General features: G+C 35.7%; 1 protein-coding gene across 2 annotated transcripts in view; it reads left to right on the top strand.

The window, feature by feature from the left end:
* The window catches only part of LOC134740986 (protein muscleblind), a 496,603-nt gene that overhangs the window by 69,355 nt on the left and 408,430 nt on the right, over positions 1 to 18,818 (top strand). The window contains exon 1 of one of the 2 annotated variants that reach the window (XM_063673684.1): positions 12,371 to 12,579. The exons of the other annotated variant lie outside the window; for it this stretch is intronic. The gene's annotated coding sequence lies outside the window, so the exon portion shown is untranslated. Of the gene's footprint in view, positions 1 to 12,370; positions 12,580 to 18,818 lie in introns of those variants that run through there. 2 annotated transcript variants of the gene reach the window in all.

Here is an 18,818-nt window from a genome sequence, read left to right as displayed (position 1 = left end):
TGTTTTTTTTTAAATTAAAAATGTGAACACTAGCGACTAAACGGTGACGGCCTTTTTTGCTGATTTTGCTCTACGCAGTTTTAATTAAAATTTCCTTATAACTCTGCAAGAATTAATTTACTATTAAATACTAGGATGTTACTTATCTCTTTGTTTGTTACTGGATGTATTTTTGTTTCCTAGTTAATATAAAAAAAATTAAACTAAAGCTCGCTTAATTAAAAAGCTAAATGAAATTGAAATATTCTTAATATTCTAATAATCATTGAAAATTAACATTCAACTAGTAAAATAACTTAATACCTCTAATACGGAACTCCCGTACAAAGTAATGAAGTAGGATTTTTCCGGAAAAGAGATTACTTTTTGCATCGGGGCGTCAAAGAGTGGCGATCTACTGCTGAAGATTTTCTTTCCGCCCTGGTCTGTGAATACCGCACCACAATACTCGGTTCAAAAGGGCTTGATGAATTCCCAGCGCTTTGTTTCCGCTCGCTCTGTCTCAACAAGGCATTGCTTTTTAATTTAGACCATTTCGCCTCTTAGTTTTATTTTAGTAATAAATCTGGATATCCGGTCTTTTCAGTATTGATTAATTGTTCTAGGACGACACAAGTATTAGGACGGACAAAGGAAGCAGCAAAACGGAACGCAGTACCGTCTGTGTCTTTTTTAATAACTAACAAAATAGCCGAGCGAGAAACGTGTTCAGTTAAAATTCATCTATTACTGACGTTTATGAAATTAATTTCGTTAAAACTGGCATGTATTCGGTATCTGTAAGATATTTTTTGTACATTGGACCCGTTAGTAAGCTACATAGAACAGCGAGTGGAGAAGATTATCTAGTACCTAAATGGAAACGTGCGAGAATGGCAACAGGAGCGACATTCAAATGAACTGTCGTTGCGTCGCGTCGCGTCCGCGAGTCCATCAATCTTGTTCACAAACCACATGGGACTGCACGCGATCGAAATGAACATGCTGGATTAGGGTTAACGGCAAAATTAGCTTCTGTTCACTTCAAAATACGTTCAGTAAGTAGTTCTGGGTTGTAAAATAGTGATTTGAGTCATAGCGTATATACGGTAGCATAAAATTTTTACTCTCAAAAACTGACTGGTCACCTTTTGAACGACAACCATTAAACAATTAATGGCTTTCTGGAATGTGTAGTTGCACAGTGTTAGTGTGCAAGATAACTATCTTATCCTATATTGTGTTTTGTTGTGTTGTTGGGTTATTAGCGTATATTTTTAAGCTTCTAACTACATATAAAACATACTTGATAATTAAATTTATTGACAAACAAGAATTCGCTTCACTAGAACAGTAACTAATCGAAAAGTTATTTCTAAGCCGATTAAACGTAAAATTAATACAAATACAAAAAAATATAAAAACTGATGATCACTTTAGTGTATCTTCATATGAAATAAAACTATGAAAACGGATTATATCGTGTATATTGAATTTATACTACATCCCGACGTTCAGTCACCCGTTGACCACGAACGCTGTAAAGGGTTCGAAACGTCGGGATGCAGTATAAATTCAGTATACGCGATATAATCCGTTTTCATAGTTTTATTTCATGAGTAACTATCGCGGTAACCGAAGACAATATTATGTATATGTAATAATAAATTGTAGGATTGCCTATTTCAATCGTTACCACTATCGGAACACTCGCTGACAGCTCTTAGCGAACGTGACGGCGGCGCAGCGAAAAGGTATAATACGCCAACCTGCGGTTCGCGAATTCACTTCAAACGTTTACGTGCCTCTGCCCGGCCGCTTATGAAGTCATACATCATTGGCCTTCCATTTGGTTTGGCACGCTTGTACTCGTACTATTTACATTTCAGGTCAACTAATATGATGCTGATAAAGTGGAATCATTCATTAAAAAAAAAGGAAATTCCAACCTTGATTCAAGAGCTTTTCAATTTTTAATTAAAAAAAATGAAAGCTAAAGGTGTGGATAAAACAACATGCTGGTGTTATTTTTGACGGAAGTCAATTATAATTATCTCTGCTTCAATTCTAAACCATTACCCACTTTTAACAAGCTTTTATTTATTTACTTGCTACTAGTTATGGCATGTGTCTTAATTGTTTAGAACCACTTTCTGATGTTCGGTTTGGCTCAAATTTGGTAATAAGCATGAAAAACCGGTAACAAACCAACAATTATTGAAATTAACTATTTAAACTAAATGATAAACACAACGCCATCCCGTCTAATTAGATATTGTTAAAAACACTGTCAAAAGAATAGTACAGTCTGAAAAAAAGGTAGTACGTACTGAAAAATAAATATCGATAAACCTTTATTAATAATCCAATTAATTAGATACCTAGTACGTTAGATACCTACGTTAATATTGGTATTTAGGTAATTATGGCTAACTAAAAAAAAACAAAAAAAAGGCATTTTGGTTCTTAAATGTTACGGATATTTAGTTAAGTTGGTAGTTACCAAACATAAGTTTTAGTGTATTTATTTATTTTTAAGTTTTAGTTAGTTAAGAGCTTTGTAAGTGAGTACGCATGCACTCGCTATACTTACTGATTATTTTTATTTAGTTCTGCTGCAGTAAAGTTTCTCTGAAGTGAAATGTATAATTTCTTTGAGAAAATAAAGTTCTATAAACCTAAATCTCGACAAACCAAATTTATATTTATGTTCAATTTAGATCCAATCAAAAACAAGAGCAGAGTAAACGGAGATATCTATTAAAGTGGAAGCATTAAAATGGTTTCTATAAATAAAATTGCAAGAAAATAATGTAATTCCCAGGGTAAGAAAAGTGGAATAATAAGTTTTTTCGAAGAGAAGAGCAAATAAAAGCGTTAATGCGGCTGCATCGAGATTTTCCAACCGGGAAAAATTGCTCTTTTATGTGAGGGCGCTGTTAAGAAGGCTTTAATGAAAATTCTACGCTGTCCCGGATAGACAAAAGTTTCACCTACTGTTACAACAGAGTAAGCCTTTGTTTCCAAATTACATAGTGCATTTATCAATTGTTACTGCAACTAAGTCGCACGTTTCTCGGGAGTGCCTATAATGACTGCTCTCAATGTAGCTAAACCATTGTTTATAAAAAAATGGTACATCAGTAGCGATTTCTTTCGGGAAAACTATATAAATAAAAATAAATGACTTAATAGTGGCTACCTAAGTGAATTGTTACTACTTATATGTATGTGAGTGGTAGAGTACATTACACGTATACCTACTTGCTCTTAGCTAAATAAGTACAGCTTCCACCCAAATATGGCGAGTAGTACGCGTGTATTTCAAATCCAATCCTCAATACACTGTCATTACAAACTCTATTATTAATAATATTTGGAGAATGACACTTTCAATTATTAAGACTTCAAGTTTAGCGTAAGAGTAAATTAAGGCCTGATTCGTAACGAATTTGCCAAATGCAGTGCTTTTTCTTGAATAAATCACTCCACCGTTGAAATTGCCAGAATCACGAAATTATTATACTAAAAATATATATATGTTTTTAAATATAATCTTAGATAATAATAAAAAATTCAAGTGAACGCCGAAAATAATTCTAAATATCTGGTGTACCACGAATCAGTTACCTGGCATTGGTTATTTTTTGATAGAGAAATCTACATCAACAGTCACTAAAAGAAACGGTTCGCAGATTTTGTTTAATATCTTCCAATATTATTTTGACAATAGTTGAAGATGATCCACGATGGTTATGAGGCTATTAGCTTGCTTATGCCAATGCCCTAAATCGGGCACAGTCTTGATTTAACATAGTTCCAAAGTATGGGGTTGAGTGTCCAAGCAATTCTTTGGTTAAAACGACAAGAGCGATATGCAACAAAAATATTTAAAAAAAGATAGGTCTCGATAGAACTCAAACCAAGAATGTATCAAAAGACACTGTAGAATGTATGATGGAGGGCATACAACAAAACTTACGACAGGAGCGGGGAGAAATGAAGTATGATGAATTTACTAATAAATAATAATTGTTAAACAAATTTTCAATAAATTATAGAAAAACAGGGTTTTGAATTTGGCAAATTCGTTACGAATCAGGCATTATCTTAGGTAAGTATTATTAAAAACTATTGTAGTTGGGCAAATTATCTTCAGGTGAAATAAATTTAGCCTGTCTTTATTCGAATATGCGCCAGTCAAATACAAGTTCTTTGATAGTAGTACAATAATGGAGGGCGCGCGGGCAACCTGCAGTTCAATATGAAACTCACAGATAATGCGCAATGACAGTGACAAGGGTTGGCGCTCGATCAACTATAAAAATATCTGAATACCATTCACTGCACCTCCGTTTATCAGTTATTTAACGCGCCCGGGAAATCTCTGTGTCGCGTTTATTTTCGGTTTGTATGGCCCGCATTAGGTATATTACACGGGGGACTGCATGCATACGTAATGATTTGATTAGTACCTACTAACGTTTTATATACCTGGAAGAATATAAGTAGGTATAGAGATAAATGATGATTGTTAGTTATTTCGAGCCATTAATATAAATAGGAAATGTTCTATCTGTAAACCTTTGAGAATGAAATGTAACAATCTAATCGTCAACATTTATTTTCCTCGATAGTGTGGAAAAAAAGGTTTAGTTATTTTCACCTGAATCGTGTCATGTCAAACATGGTCCACGACGGTATTCCGTGCATATTGGTGAATGTGAGGCAACCCTCGTCAATGTCACGCCTCATTGACTCGCGCGAGTATCAACTGTGAGGCGATTTATTTAATACGAATCTTAGAGCCGTCACTTGATGCTGCCAAGAAGTGAGCTATAGTTAGTGCTTGATGTCATATAATTTGCTAAGATTTCACGCCTTGACACGTTTATTAAGATGTGAAATAACTGTCAGGCGCGTATGTCCGTAAAGGTGTAAAATTTAAACATTTGAGGTTGTTTTTAGTAATTAAGGTATACACATTAGGGTAGAGCGCTGTTACGAGTATATGGAACGAAATAAAATAAACCTATGCTTTGTTGAATATCAACAAAAGGTTACCTATGTAAAAAAAAACTAAAATACTACTTTTAGCACTCTACTAGTAGTAAAAAAAAGGCGAATTTTCAGACATAATTATAAAACATTACAAAATAAATATTATATAATTAAACTATATCTAAAAGTAAATAAGCGATTGACACTGCTTTTCGAATAAAACGTCATCTCGTCTGACAGGCGTATTCTGTTTTTAATATAAAAGCGACGAATTAGATCCATAGCCAATCCAGTTCTGTTATTAAAATCAGAATACGCTCTTAAATAATTTTCTCGGTCAAATGAGGTGTTTTAATAATGTTCAAACGCGGTCGAAGGCATTTAAATGCTACAAGCTACGACGTAGCACTTCGTACGTAACATAGCAAACTTGCAGCAAAAAATGTACAAATCGGGCTATGTAATTTAGTTAAGTAAGTAGTAATAAGGTTCATGTAAGGCACTATTGTATTAGGATTTACCTAATATTGTCTTCGGTTACCGCGATAGTTACTCATGAAATAAAACTATGAAAACGGATTATATCGCGTATATTGAATTTATAATACATTAGGATTTACCTGTAAAAATAGTTGCTCTATTTAATAAATAAAATAAAATAAATAAATGTTGATAAGTAACAATAAAACAGCATAATATGCATAATACTCCTCTTACTTATATCATCGTGAAATAGTTTTACTTTATTTTTGCAGCTGTACGCTAAGTACCTACTATGCCACAATCTATATATATATAAATGCACGTGTCCTGACTGACTGACTCATCAACGCAGAGGCGAAACCACAAAAGCTAGAAAGTTGAAATTTGCACACCAGGTTGCATTTATAAAGTGTACAAGAGATAAGAAGCGATTTTGAAAAATTCAACCCCTAAGGGGGCTAAAAAGGGGATGAAAGTGTATGGGGTTCGTTTTATTTTAAGCTAACAATTAGCGATAGCCGCTAACAAAAAAAAAATCGACGTTTTTGGAAATTCAACCCCTAAGTAGGTTAAAAAGGGGATGAAAGTTTGTCTTGGGGTTCAAGTTTTATTCCATACTTCCATACTTACTTCCACTTCCATACTTCACTTAGCAACCCGTCGATACCAGACGCTTTATTGTTTTTTAATTTCATGATCGCCTTGGTTACTTCATCAAATGATGGTGCCGGCACTGGCTCGTCCAGGTTTTCTGCTTCTACAGATTGCTGGGCAGTTGAGCAGGTCTCGGAAGTAATTCATCCACAAGATTTTCTGCTCTTCGGGGGCGAAAGTAAGATTACCCTCATTATCTTCTAGGGCCTAAGTCTTCGGTCCCCTTCTTTGTCTCTCTTATCTCACGATAAAAGAGTCTGGTCTCGGATGCCTTTATCAGCATTTCCATGCTAGATACCAGACTGTCTATGTGTTTCCGCTTAGCCTGCCTTATGGTGTCTCTGCTCTTTTGGCGCGCTGTGTTGTACTGGGCTGTCCAGGTTCTAATAATATGCCTATATACAAATTTTTAAGTCCCGCATTAGATACAATTTTTGATCTCCATACAAACTTTCAACCCCTTTTTCACCACCTTAGGGGATGAATTTTCAAAAACGCTGAAATTAGTTTTCTTGTTTTTTAATAATATATCTTATACCTAAGGTTCGAATTCATAGCTTAAAATAAAACTTGAACCCTATACAAACTTTGGACCCTCATTTCATCCCCTTAGGGGATGAATTTTGAAAAACCCCTTCTTAGTGGACTGGATAAAAACTACTGAGTGGAGTGGATAAAAACCACCTATTGTGAAAAATTCATCTCTCTGGGTCCAACGGTTTGGGCTGGGCGTTGATTTAAGTGAGTCAGTCAGTCAGGACTTTTACGTTTATATATATTATAGACTAGCTGTTGCCCGCGACTTCGTACGCGTGGATTTGTATGTTGGTGGTTATATATTCTACGTGAGCATAATATAGAACATTATGCAGCAAAATATATCAGTAGGGACGGTTAATCATTTGTTAATAATTATACATCGCATGAAATTCGTCTTTCACAAACTACGAAGTTTCAAGACCCTAACTGAAAAAAAATGTTCCCGATATAATCCCTCTGCCTCTTAGAAGATTTACAAGTCCACTATTTAAAAAAAAAATCGCTCTCGAAACTATTAATACAAACTTTTCAAAACGGTGCAAGTAATAAATTTTCGTCTATTTTTAATATATTAATTCCTAGCTTAAAAGAAAATTTGTACCACATATAAACTTACATCCCCTTTTTAACCCCTTTAGGGGTTGAATTTTTAAGAACGTTGAAATAACTTTTTTGGAATCTTATACAATGCCTTTCTAAGAAGTTTCAAAGCATTTGTAATAGATTCACTTTGAATCCCTTTTTTAACCCTTTTAGGGGATGAGTATTTAAAAACGCTTCAATAACTTTTCTTGTATTCTAATAATATATGCCTTTATACAAAGATTCAATTCCCGCACTCAAAAAAATATTTGATCTCCATACAAACATTCAACCCCATTTTTACCACCTTGGGGGATGAATTTTCAATAATGCTGAAACAAGTTTTTTTCTCTTTTAATTATATATATTTCTATGAAGTTTCAAGTACCTAGCTTAAAATAAAATTAGGACCACGACAAAATTTCAACCCCTTTTTAACCACTTTAGGGGATGAATTTTAAAACATGCTGAAATCACTTTTCTTGTATTCTAATAACATGCCTTTATGCAAAGATTCAAGTCGCGCACTTAAAAAAATGTTTGACCTCCATACAAGCTTTCTATCCCTTTTTCACCACCTTAAGGGATGAATTTTCAAAAACGCTAAAATTACTTTTCTAGTATTTTAATAATATGCCTTTATACAAAGTTTCAAGTCCCGCACTCAAAAAAATTTATGATCTCCATACAAACTTTCAACCCCTTTTTCACCACCTTAGGGGATGAATTTTGAAAAACCCCTTCTTAGTGGATACTAACGTCATAAAAGCTATCTATTGTGAAAAATTCAGCTCTCTAGGTCCAACGGTTTGGGCTGGGCGTTGATTTAAGTGAGTCAGTCAGTCAGTTAGTCAGGACTTACGTTTATATATATAGATTACGCAATAATAATATTTTCACCGCTAAGATATTTGTTCTAACAAATCAGATTATTTACGGTCGGCCGTACGGGCCGTTATTTACTTTCTTTAAAAGCATCATTATCAAAACATGGAAATATCAGAAAAAAAAGTTACATACACTATTTGTAACTGTTTACTCGAAAGTCTACATTTTTACTTTAATTACGTTTTGCTCATCCATTTCCCAGACAAATTAATAAAGCGCAAAGAGCTGCAGCAACCAATTTAAATTTAAAAATAATTAACTACTCGAAAATACTGATAAATTACGCCAAACTTATCATTTTACTTGTCACACTGAAATTAATGACTGCATTAATGTACTCGAAACGTAGTTTATTAAAAAACATATTACAGCGTCATGTAATAAAATCATGAGTATTGCCGTTATCGTGGCCGACGGAAGATTGTTTCACTTGGCACGACGCCATAACGATTTAAGGAAGTACAAAGTATAAATACATTTTGCGTGCCACTTAACAGTCCGTACGATATATCACGGCCCAGACAGTTTAAAGTTATATCGCCATAACAATTCCGTAGCCAAATGCATAAAGGGATTTCAATACGAAATCACATGTGGATGTGCGTTCGAGTTTTATTCCTCGCGTTGCTGCTATTTTATGGTCATATAGGTACTTATAATCATCATCATATATTTAAGAGTAAGACTTGTCGGTGAAGGAATTTCCATGTTTGGCGGTCCTCTGCCTTCTCTTAACAGCCTGATACGACACGACGTTGGTACATATTATATATAGTTATAAAATAACTAACTTTTGCTCGCAACTTCGTCTGTGTGGAATGATTGATAAAAATTCGACGAAAAATCCGGCGAATTGATAAAAACCGCTGAACCGATTTACATAGATGAAATTTGGTATGGAGATAATTTGCGGCCCGGGGAAAGACATAGGATAAGTACCAAATTTTTATCAATCATTCCACACAGACGAAGTTGCGAGCAACAATGCAACCGCTGAACCGATTTACATAGATGAAATTTGGTATGGAGATAATTTGCGGCCCGGGGAAAGGGATGAGCGGCATGCTTAACATGAAGAGGTAACAGAGAGACATAGTTACTTTCGCATTTATAATATTATATCGTATGGATGGTAGGAACAAATAAGGCTAAAAGGTTCTGTACTATCTCCGATTATTACATACCTACATAGTTACATTTGAATTATGTTTTAAAATTTATTACCTATCAACCGACCTTTACGTAATGATTTCGGATATAATATCTCTATTATTATAACTTATATTATGATATATTTACAAACATTACATTAAACATAACATAACTTATAAGTAATTGTTTGGCTGATACAAAAATCACAAATGTACCATATATATGACTGAAATGCCTTATTTATTATGGCTATAAATTTCGTGGAGTGAAAAATAGAAAATCCACATTTTTATTATCATAAAATCTGTCAAAAAATATACCAGATAAAAAACTTCCAGTTATAGGCTAAGGTGTCAAGTATAAGCTCTGTGATTTTGGCTATTTGGATTAAAAATTTTGTAAAAAGTGCTGCCAGAGAATGAGTTAAAAAATCCTATAGGTTTCGAGTACCTTTGTAGTGGTGTTTTGTTTAAGTAATGGATATCTATTTGCAATAAATATATCGATGTTGCAGTAAGAATCTTTATAAAAATTACATTTTTTTGGTTCCAAAATAGTTTTACTGCACTTAACAGATCTGTCAAAATTGTATGGTAAATAAGATGTATCCGGTGAGTAAGAAAGAAAAGTCGCATCTCTTAACAATAAATTAGTTAGCAAATATGAAAGTTTCCGCCACGGCTGACGATGTGGTGGAATATGTACGCAAGAAGATCCGCTACGAACTAAAAGTGTTCCAGCTGCGATCGCGCCATTTTGCACTTTAGCTGGTTCGTGGTGCGCGTGCCGCGGCCGCTGCTGGAAACCATCGCGAGCGCGTACTTCTGGCCAATGGGTGTGGTATTTCGCCGTTTCCGTAGGAATTCCTGCCACCGCGACAGAAAACTGTGTCTCCTACATGATTTTTTTAGCTTATAAGATTTTTATGGTATATATGTTAGTTTGTAAGGTATGTATCTATGGGCCTTAGTTGCTTGAAAATAAATTATATTCGATTTTGATTTGAGAGTAACTTATTATCTGTCTACAGCGCGCGGACCAAATATCCGCGGAGTAAAATATAGAGACGAATTTTAATTATACAAAAAAAACTACAGATACATGTCTCTATAGAATAATATTCGCTAAGTTGTGTTGTACCTACATCGAAACAATCGATTTATTTAAGTTAACACACGGCAATAATTCGGACTGCGAGTTGTGCTTACCCCACCGCACGTGACTGCGGTACATAAATGCACAACTGCACGGCACGGCCCACGCTCCTCTGTCCATTCTCCAACGTCTATTAATAGGTCTTTGTGCATTGTATGGACGAATCGGTAGAATTTTAATTCTCAGCTTTTGTCACTGGAAATAGCATTGCTCTGCCATAATTAAGGTAGGGGGAAGTCCCGTAACCACGGACGGCATATCGTCGCTATACTTACTCAACCTCATATCTGCAACAATCATTTGATAGAATTGTCGCTTTTCTTTCATTCGGAATACGGGTGTTTTTGTCATCAAATGAGTGTTGCAGATAAGAGGTTGAGTAAGTATGGCGGCGATATAGTGCCGGACACACGTACTATCTCGGCAACTAAGAACGCGAGCAATTCATGAACAAGTAAAAGTGGCGCGGGGGGACGTACCACAGACGTGCACGGGACGTGCATTGCTTTTTTTTTATTCTAAAGTTTGTTGACTAAAGTAATTCATAAATAAAGATACCTGTATTTTGTCACTTTTTTAATTTTCTTCAAAAAGGCTTAGGTGTGCGCCACTCGGGGACTTCCCCCTATAGTTTTATCGATGCACCTGATTGTGGAAACAGAGCTTGGCTAATTTGTTTTAAGTTTTCTCGAAATAAAATGGTAGAAGTAATTTTCTATGTACTGATAGTTAAATGTGATAAGATTAAAGTAAAAATGACACGTGCGCTGTCGCTGTCAATTTCATTGATAAAATGAGTGACCTTCGTTCCGCATTTCTGCCGCGATTCGAACGTTCGATTCGTCACTCATTTTATCAGTACCCCCCATTGTTTCCTACTTTTATTTGACGAATACTATCGCTTTAAATTTGATGTTAAATGAAAAAAAAATATTTCAATATATGAAAGAAAAAAAAAGTTTTTTTTTAATGGAATTTGCCAAAGGAAAAGCTAAACAGCCAACAGGCAACGTAGTAATTCCTGCTTGACAAGAAGCAAAAACCAAATCGCAGAAAATAACACACTACTTTTTCTCTGAAATCGCTGTAATAGATGTTTTATGAAATAACAATGTCTTTGTGGTTTAACAACTTTCTTGCAGACAACTTCATTCACACTAAACTTGCATTTTCATGCAGATTATTTTATTGTCTTTATTGTGACATTGATGGAAGTTTATTCCAGGAACTCTTGAAGATATTCTACTTTTATTCTTTTCCAAAGGATAAGTTCTTGGATGTACTAGGTTATTGCTTAAAAGTTTGAATGGAAAGTTTCGAGTTTGCGTAGATCTTGTTGAGCAAAGTTATGCCGTTATGTACCTATATAAATATTTATTCATATTCACGCTTTCTACCTGCTCTTAAAATTAGTTATTTCGCGGGAATTGGGATGTATGTAGCATTAGTATGTTTTTAAGTGTCTATGCTTTTATATCCTGTGTGCAGAAGTTTGCATTTTATAGTTACAGACAAGCATTGTTTGAAATAACGAATTACATATCATGAGTTCAGGCGTTTAATATTTACATGCTCAGGCTGCTACTGACTATGACTGATGAATAGGTGTTTTACTTTATTTCCTTATGAAACTGTCGAATTTTATACAGATAAGGCGCCAATGGCTAAAATGTGGTAAACATTAACTGAATGAAGAATGGGTTATTTATTGGAAATTTACTCAACTATACTAAGTTATTTAAAATGTGCGACTACGAAGTGGTAAGTTCTCCTAGTTGTACGTAGTTGAGGAGTTGGTTGAAAGTGGTCGTCGTCGGCGACGGCGCGGCGGCGGCGGCGGCGGCGGCGGCGGCGGCACCGGCGACGGTGGAAGGCGTGCCCCGGCGAGCCAATGGCGCGTCCCACCCCCCGCCCCGCTAGGCACCCGCAACACCCAGCTTGTCAGTAGGTTTGTGTCCTTTTGGCTGACCGCATGACTCCGTATCTCGCTTCGTCGCTGTACTCGTTGTAACATACAGCACGCGCTTAAGAACGCTTCCGCCATACGCTTCAAACTAACGCCGGAGTTTGTGAACTGTTGAAAGAACGTTTAAAGAAACTTGTAGAGGAGTTGCCAAGTTTGGGTGGCAGCACGACGAGCATAAGGTAATTGTCGGTCGTATGGTGGGCCGGCCGGCGCCCCCCGCGGCGCCCCCGCGCTCGCCCTGCGTCGCCGCCTCTCGGAGGCCGCCACGCGGGATCCTTATCAATGATTCACCTCGTATGCTCAATTTTCTCTAGATTGGACTACGTTTATACTAGCGCAGTATTTTTTTATGATTGAGTTAAACTTAATTAAAGGCATGTTCAAGTTGGCCTATGGCATGAAAATGTATGAATGAAAAAATGGTAAAGTATTTTTTAAAGCATTATCAATCGTTAATTATACGCAAAAGGGATTAATTTGAAAAAAAAAGGCCATTTTTTTAAACAAAAACGAGGTCTATATATATTAGAAGTTTACAAGTAAGTACTTTTAATTTGTAAATAATGTACTATTATTCATTTCAACGATCTCAACATGGTGGTTGGTGGTTCAAGGATGTCAAGTTCTTAAGCAATAAAAAGTTATAAACTGAAAAAAAATGTTTCTAATACATCTAACAATAAAAAGTTATGCACCTAGAGCTTTCAATAGCTAATGAAGCCAAGGATAAGTGTACCGTACGCGAAGGTCTCGGAGTTAACAGGATTATACATATTCCATGCCCTCTCAGCGGCTTTCGACAAAAATCTAGTCGCATTAAAACAGCGATATGAAAAGGGTAGAAAAATCAACTGTCCGAAATAACAACATTTATTATCGCTTACAAGTGCCAGACAAATTAAAGAACATTTTTCTTGAGAGAAAAGTTTCCGCTGGCTCTCGAGGCCGGTCTATAAAGCTTAACTACACGCCGTAACCGCGACTAATTATTAGGGCGGGTTTACATAACGTATTTATGAGCTCGAGATTTAACGGCAACGCCGGTCTCGGGTGGTCTGTTATCGTGCCATTAAAAAGTGGTCCTCTGCGGGCCGGTAAATAACGCAATATGAGCCGTGGCGGCAATATGGCCCGCGCTGTCGCTGCCCCGGCTTTTGTCGCGAGACAAAGCAATGTACAGGAAACGACTACCATTCATCAAGTATACATGATGAAATTAGTTTTCACACGCGTATCGTCTCTTGTGCACTAATATTAGGTACGTTTAAACAGCTTTTCTGTATGACAGTTTTTTTACTCAAATTATCCTTAAAGACGTTTAATACTTTTGTTGATTAATTATAATATCTCATGTTTTTATTTTTTTTGGACACCAAAACATCGTCAGTATTCGAGGCATAAATTCCATAAAACATCCATCCACAATAATCAGAGAAATTGGTGAAACCATTGAACCGTGAAAGCTGAATAATTAAACTGAAACAATCTTATAATATGAGCAAGGACGGTGTGTATTACGAAACTTGTAATAAAATAATATCTGAAGTTTATCTTTCTTTGTCACCCGATTTCGTAGCGGGTCGACGAGCGAAGCCGTTACCGTCGCCATGGCAACGGCTCCAGACTTGTACCTTGTACATGACTATGGAGGCACAAACTTATCTGCGTATGACAAAGCTCTTCGCACGTTGACAGAAAGGCTATTTCAGCTTTCATTTATGTGCCACGTAAGTTGTAGAGTTAGAGAATGAAATCGTGTACAGGTCAACCAATTTGGCTGTTCCATTTAGGTAGATTTTATTGCGTCGACAAAAAGCCTGTAATTGCCTGATTCATAGCTGGTCTGGTACGAGCGGCAAATGGATTGGCTATTCTATTCATTATTTGACTCTGACAACGGCCGAAGTTTCTGCATAACGTTTATATTCTTACTATGACGTAACATATCGAATTCTTTTTAAACACTGCATGACATACAAACTCTTAATCTTGACATTCTTGACATAACTATTAAATAAACAAATATTATACATATACCCTACATTTTCAATGTTAAATTTAATTGTTAATAATATCTTCAAGACATTAATAAATTTGTTGCAATATAATTTTAAATTACAATGTCTTAACCATTGTCATGAGACCTAGTTTATATAATGATTACATTAATACCAATACCTAGCATACTTTAGATTTAAGACTATTGCTGTGCCCTACTAGGGTCCACGTGAAACCCACTATGTATGTACCACCAAATGTAAACCATGGATGCAATAAATAAATTATGAATTAAAATAGTAACGTAGTTCGAATCTTGCTAGCAAATAATCACACTTCAGATTGACTTAAGACGCCGTGAGTTCAGGTTCTCTCACTCAATCGCGACTCGGGGTGGTCCTTTTTAAATGACTGTGTTTTAGAATAACCCACATAAGGGGAAATGACGAAGCCTGTTGCGGATAGCTTTATTGTTTGTGTGTAATGACAATAACGACGCCCGTTGTTAATTTTTGGTTGTACTCTCCTGACAAAGCCTGCGTTCCGGATATGAGTCTCTCAATATTTATGTTGCAATACTTTTAGTAAACAAATTGGGATATCACCAGGTTTAGAATCAATGAAGTGACTAAAGAAAGGCCTTAAGATTGCTACACTTATTCATATTTTTTGCTAACCGTATTATGATCTAAAAAAGGCTCACGATTTTTCAAAAAACGGTTGGCTGAAGCCACTGCATATAAGACATATAATACATTTTTTGACAAGATTTCATAATAACGTGACACAGTCTTGCATGCTATAAATGTTACTGTTGATGGTCAACAGATAATGTCAAAAGTACTGCTCGTGCCTTATCAAACCTAAGTGACATTCAAAAAATCTTCTCCTTGTATTTATATTTACTTTATTTTTATTCAGCACTAGGTTGGCATCAAAAGCGGAGCCTCATAATATCCTAATTGCAAACTAAAATGAAAATGAATGAGAAGAGAAGAAGATGATATATATTTGCCCTAATATTTAGGGCTTATCTAAATAATTTGAGACTAAAAATGTATATGCAGCCAAATTATACTATTAAATGCCTCACAAATTTAGCTTTTTCATATTTTAGATGTCCAAAAATACCTAATGACCCATTTTTTCACATCGTAAAATCCAAACTAAAACATATGTTTTTAAAGGCACAATTATTATGCATTATGTAGCAGTGCAGGTATGTCTTCTCCGTTAGCGGTGCCCTAATACTAGCCAGAACTAAAAGAGAGCTCATGTAGGATAAAAGTAGCAAGAACGTTACACTTCCAAACTATTGATATTTCCACACTCCTGCGGGGATCTCGCTAATGTCTGGATTTATGAGTGTTCCTTTTAAACTCCATACGAATATGCCATCTTATTTAATCACCGAGTTGCGAATAAAGCTGGGAAATTAAACATGATTTAGAGATGAAGGTTGTTAGTTAGTGATGAGCTCATAATGTATATTCAATGTATTCATAAGTGCATCATAAAAAATGTCGAAGATTAGCTTTAGGGAAAATAATTTAAAAACGCACTAATCACAACTCGTCAAAATATAAGTCTATTTTAGTTACCGGAAACACAATTGGCCAATTTTAACCACCCACAATACGATTGGTTGACCATAAAATTATTCGCTGTAATTCGCCGTAGCGTTGACACTTGAAAATGTCTAGGCGAATAGTGTTATTGGAAACATTTTCAATTTTTCATGCAATAAAGCGCCATTTTTATTAATTTTTTTGTTTGAACAGTTTTTAATTTATTTTTATGTAAATAATAGGGTATTTAATTTTGTATCAAGCAGAAACGTCTGCGAACGATGCTAGATGCTCAGACGGTAAAGTGTACTAGTGATCCAGTGGTCGCGGGTTCAAGTCCAACCCAAGACAGTGATTATTTCCACTTTACACATTTATTTCTAAGCTTAATAGGATAGTTACTTTCAAGTTGACCAACTTCGTTTGTCACAAGGCTTTTAATGTAATGAAACCTCCGAACAAAATAATTATAAGTATTGTATCGTTCATCATAAAATCTGCTTACTATCGTTGCAAAACATCAGAGCTGTTGGTGAACTAATGTCGAATGTCTAAGAGCTCTCATTAAAGGCCACAGAAATATTTCAGATGGAAATGACAGATTTCTTTTGATTTGCTAGTAAATTCGACCTAAAATCATAGTCAATAATCATGGCCCATGGACGTTTAGAGCATTTTTGATGTCATATAGTACCATGCCCCAAATACTTGTTCGTGACGGTTACCGGATTTGAACCCTGTTAATGGTAGGACCATAGTTTCCGGTTGCGGCGGCGAACTGTCAATACGCATTTTACTGTCTCTCGCGAAAAAATCGATTTCTTGTGGATAAAGTGCTAATAAAGCGTGATACTATAAGTAATTGAGTAGAACACCAGTGAATTAACACTTTGAAGATTAAAAGTCAGTGCGATCTTCAAACTCTGTGTGTAAAAGTGCAATTAAAACCCGACGAAATTCATCAACATAACCTAAACGGAAGTCGCCATTACTCAAGCAAGTGCTACCAACATTTAGAAGTAACGACAAGTGTCAGTGTCACTGAGTGTTGCCAGTACAAGAAACAAAAAATACCAAAATAAAACATGGACAAATTAGACATGGAGATTCTATTGTCAAAACTTGATGAAAAGCTGCAACAACAAACTAAAACAATAACAAAATCTGTAACGGAAAACGTACTGGAAGCGCTGGACGAAAAGATGAAGAATTTGACGGACGAAAATAATGTACTAAAAAACAAAGTAGCAGAACTCGAAAAGAAAATTCATTTCATGGAAAAGGAAAAGCGCAATAATAACCTTATCTTTTTCGGGACAGAAGAATCAGGAAAACCAGAAGGCGAACTAGTGGACTATATTAAAGAGATCATTGTGGACTTGGGAATTTATATAGACAGCAATGAAATAAGCAACGTATATCGAATTGGACAGAGGGCTTCCAGCGACAAAAAGCTACCTGTGGTGGTATTCTTCACAACCACATGGAAGAAACACCAAATTATGAAAAAGAAGACCAGCCTCCCTGCCGGCATCTATATAAAAGAAGATTTCCCTAAAGCAATCATTAAAAACGCAAGGAACTACAGCTGCAACTCGAGGAAGAAAGAAAGAAAGGGAACATAGCCTTTTTGAAATATGATAGGTTAATAATAAAACCACAAATGCAACAAAAGACGAAAAGGAGCAGAGAAGAATCAGATTCGTCCAAAATGTCAACACAGAAGAAGAGTAACTCACAGAGCAGTCCAGTACAAACAATATCCAAAACAACAACAAAAATTAAACCTAGTATGTTAAACTTCGTCGACCGCGGCAGACCCGCCCCAAAAACACTACAGCCAAAAAACTAATAAACCCTATTAACAACCGGAAACAAACAAAACACCGAAATGCAACTAATTCACAACAATCAACACAACATAATTGTCTCCCAACACGGCCGGTCCCCGCGGGAGATCTAGACCAAAACCCTCCAAAAAATAAGTCAATCAAAAAACCAAGAACAAATAAACTGGAAAGAACGCACCAACTTAAAGTCTGCACATACAACGTAAGATCATTATCAATGAGAGAAAGACTCATAGAGCTTAATAATGCTATAACGAATATAGATTGGGACATTATAGGACTAGCAGAAATTAGAAGAAAGGGCCAAAGTATCGAAGAACATGGTAACTATATCCTGTGTTACATAGGTGAAACACCAGGCTTGCACGGAGTAGGCTTCCTAATAAAGAAAACACTCAAAAATAACATAGTAAATTTTCTAGGCATATCTGAAAGAATTGCAGTTTTAAAACTCAAATTTGAACAGTTACCCGTTACCATAATCCAAACATATGCACCTACTGAAAGTTCAAGCGAAGAAGAAATTACCAAATTTTATTATGACCTGAAGACTGCACAAGAACAAGCTGATAAACACTTTCTTGTGATTGGCGATTTTAATACGAAAATCGGACAACCAAAACCAGAAGAAAACATGGTAATGGGAAAATATGGATATGGGAGAAGAAATAGTAGAGGGGAACGCCTTATACAGTATGCTAATGAATACAAACTGTTGATAATGAACACATTCTTCAAAAAGAAACAGTCCCGTAGATGGACATGGATATCACCCAATCAGAAAACAAGAAATGAAATTGATTATATACTGACCAACACCCGAAAGTCCATAACAAACGTGGATGTGCTCAACTTAGTCAACTTCCCATCAGATCACAGAATGCTTAGATGTTCTCTAACGATTGAGACACCCAAAACCAGTCGAAAATCTTACCAATCATCAACAAACCTGCTCAAGACTATAAGCGAAAGAGAAACATATATTAAGAATCTAGAATACCA

Source organism: Cydia strobilella, chromosome 4, assembly GCF_947568885.1.
Source record: "Cydia strobilella chromosome 4, ilCydStro3.1, whole genome shotgun sequence".
NCBI lineage: Eukaryota > Metazoa > Arthropoda > Insecta > Lepidoptera > Tortricidae > Cydia > Cydia strobilella.
The sequence above is the reverse complement of the archived record's forward strand: the minus strand, read 5'-3'. Positions and strand labels throughout refer to the sequence as shown.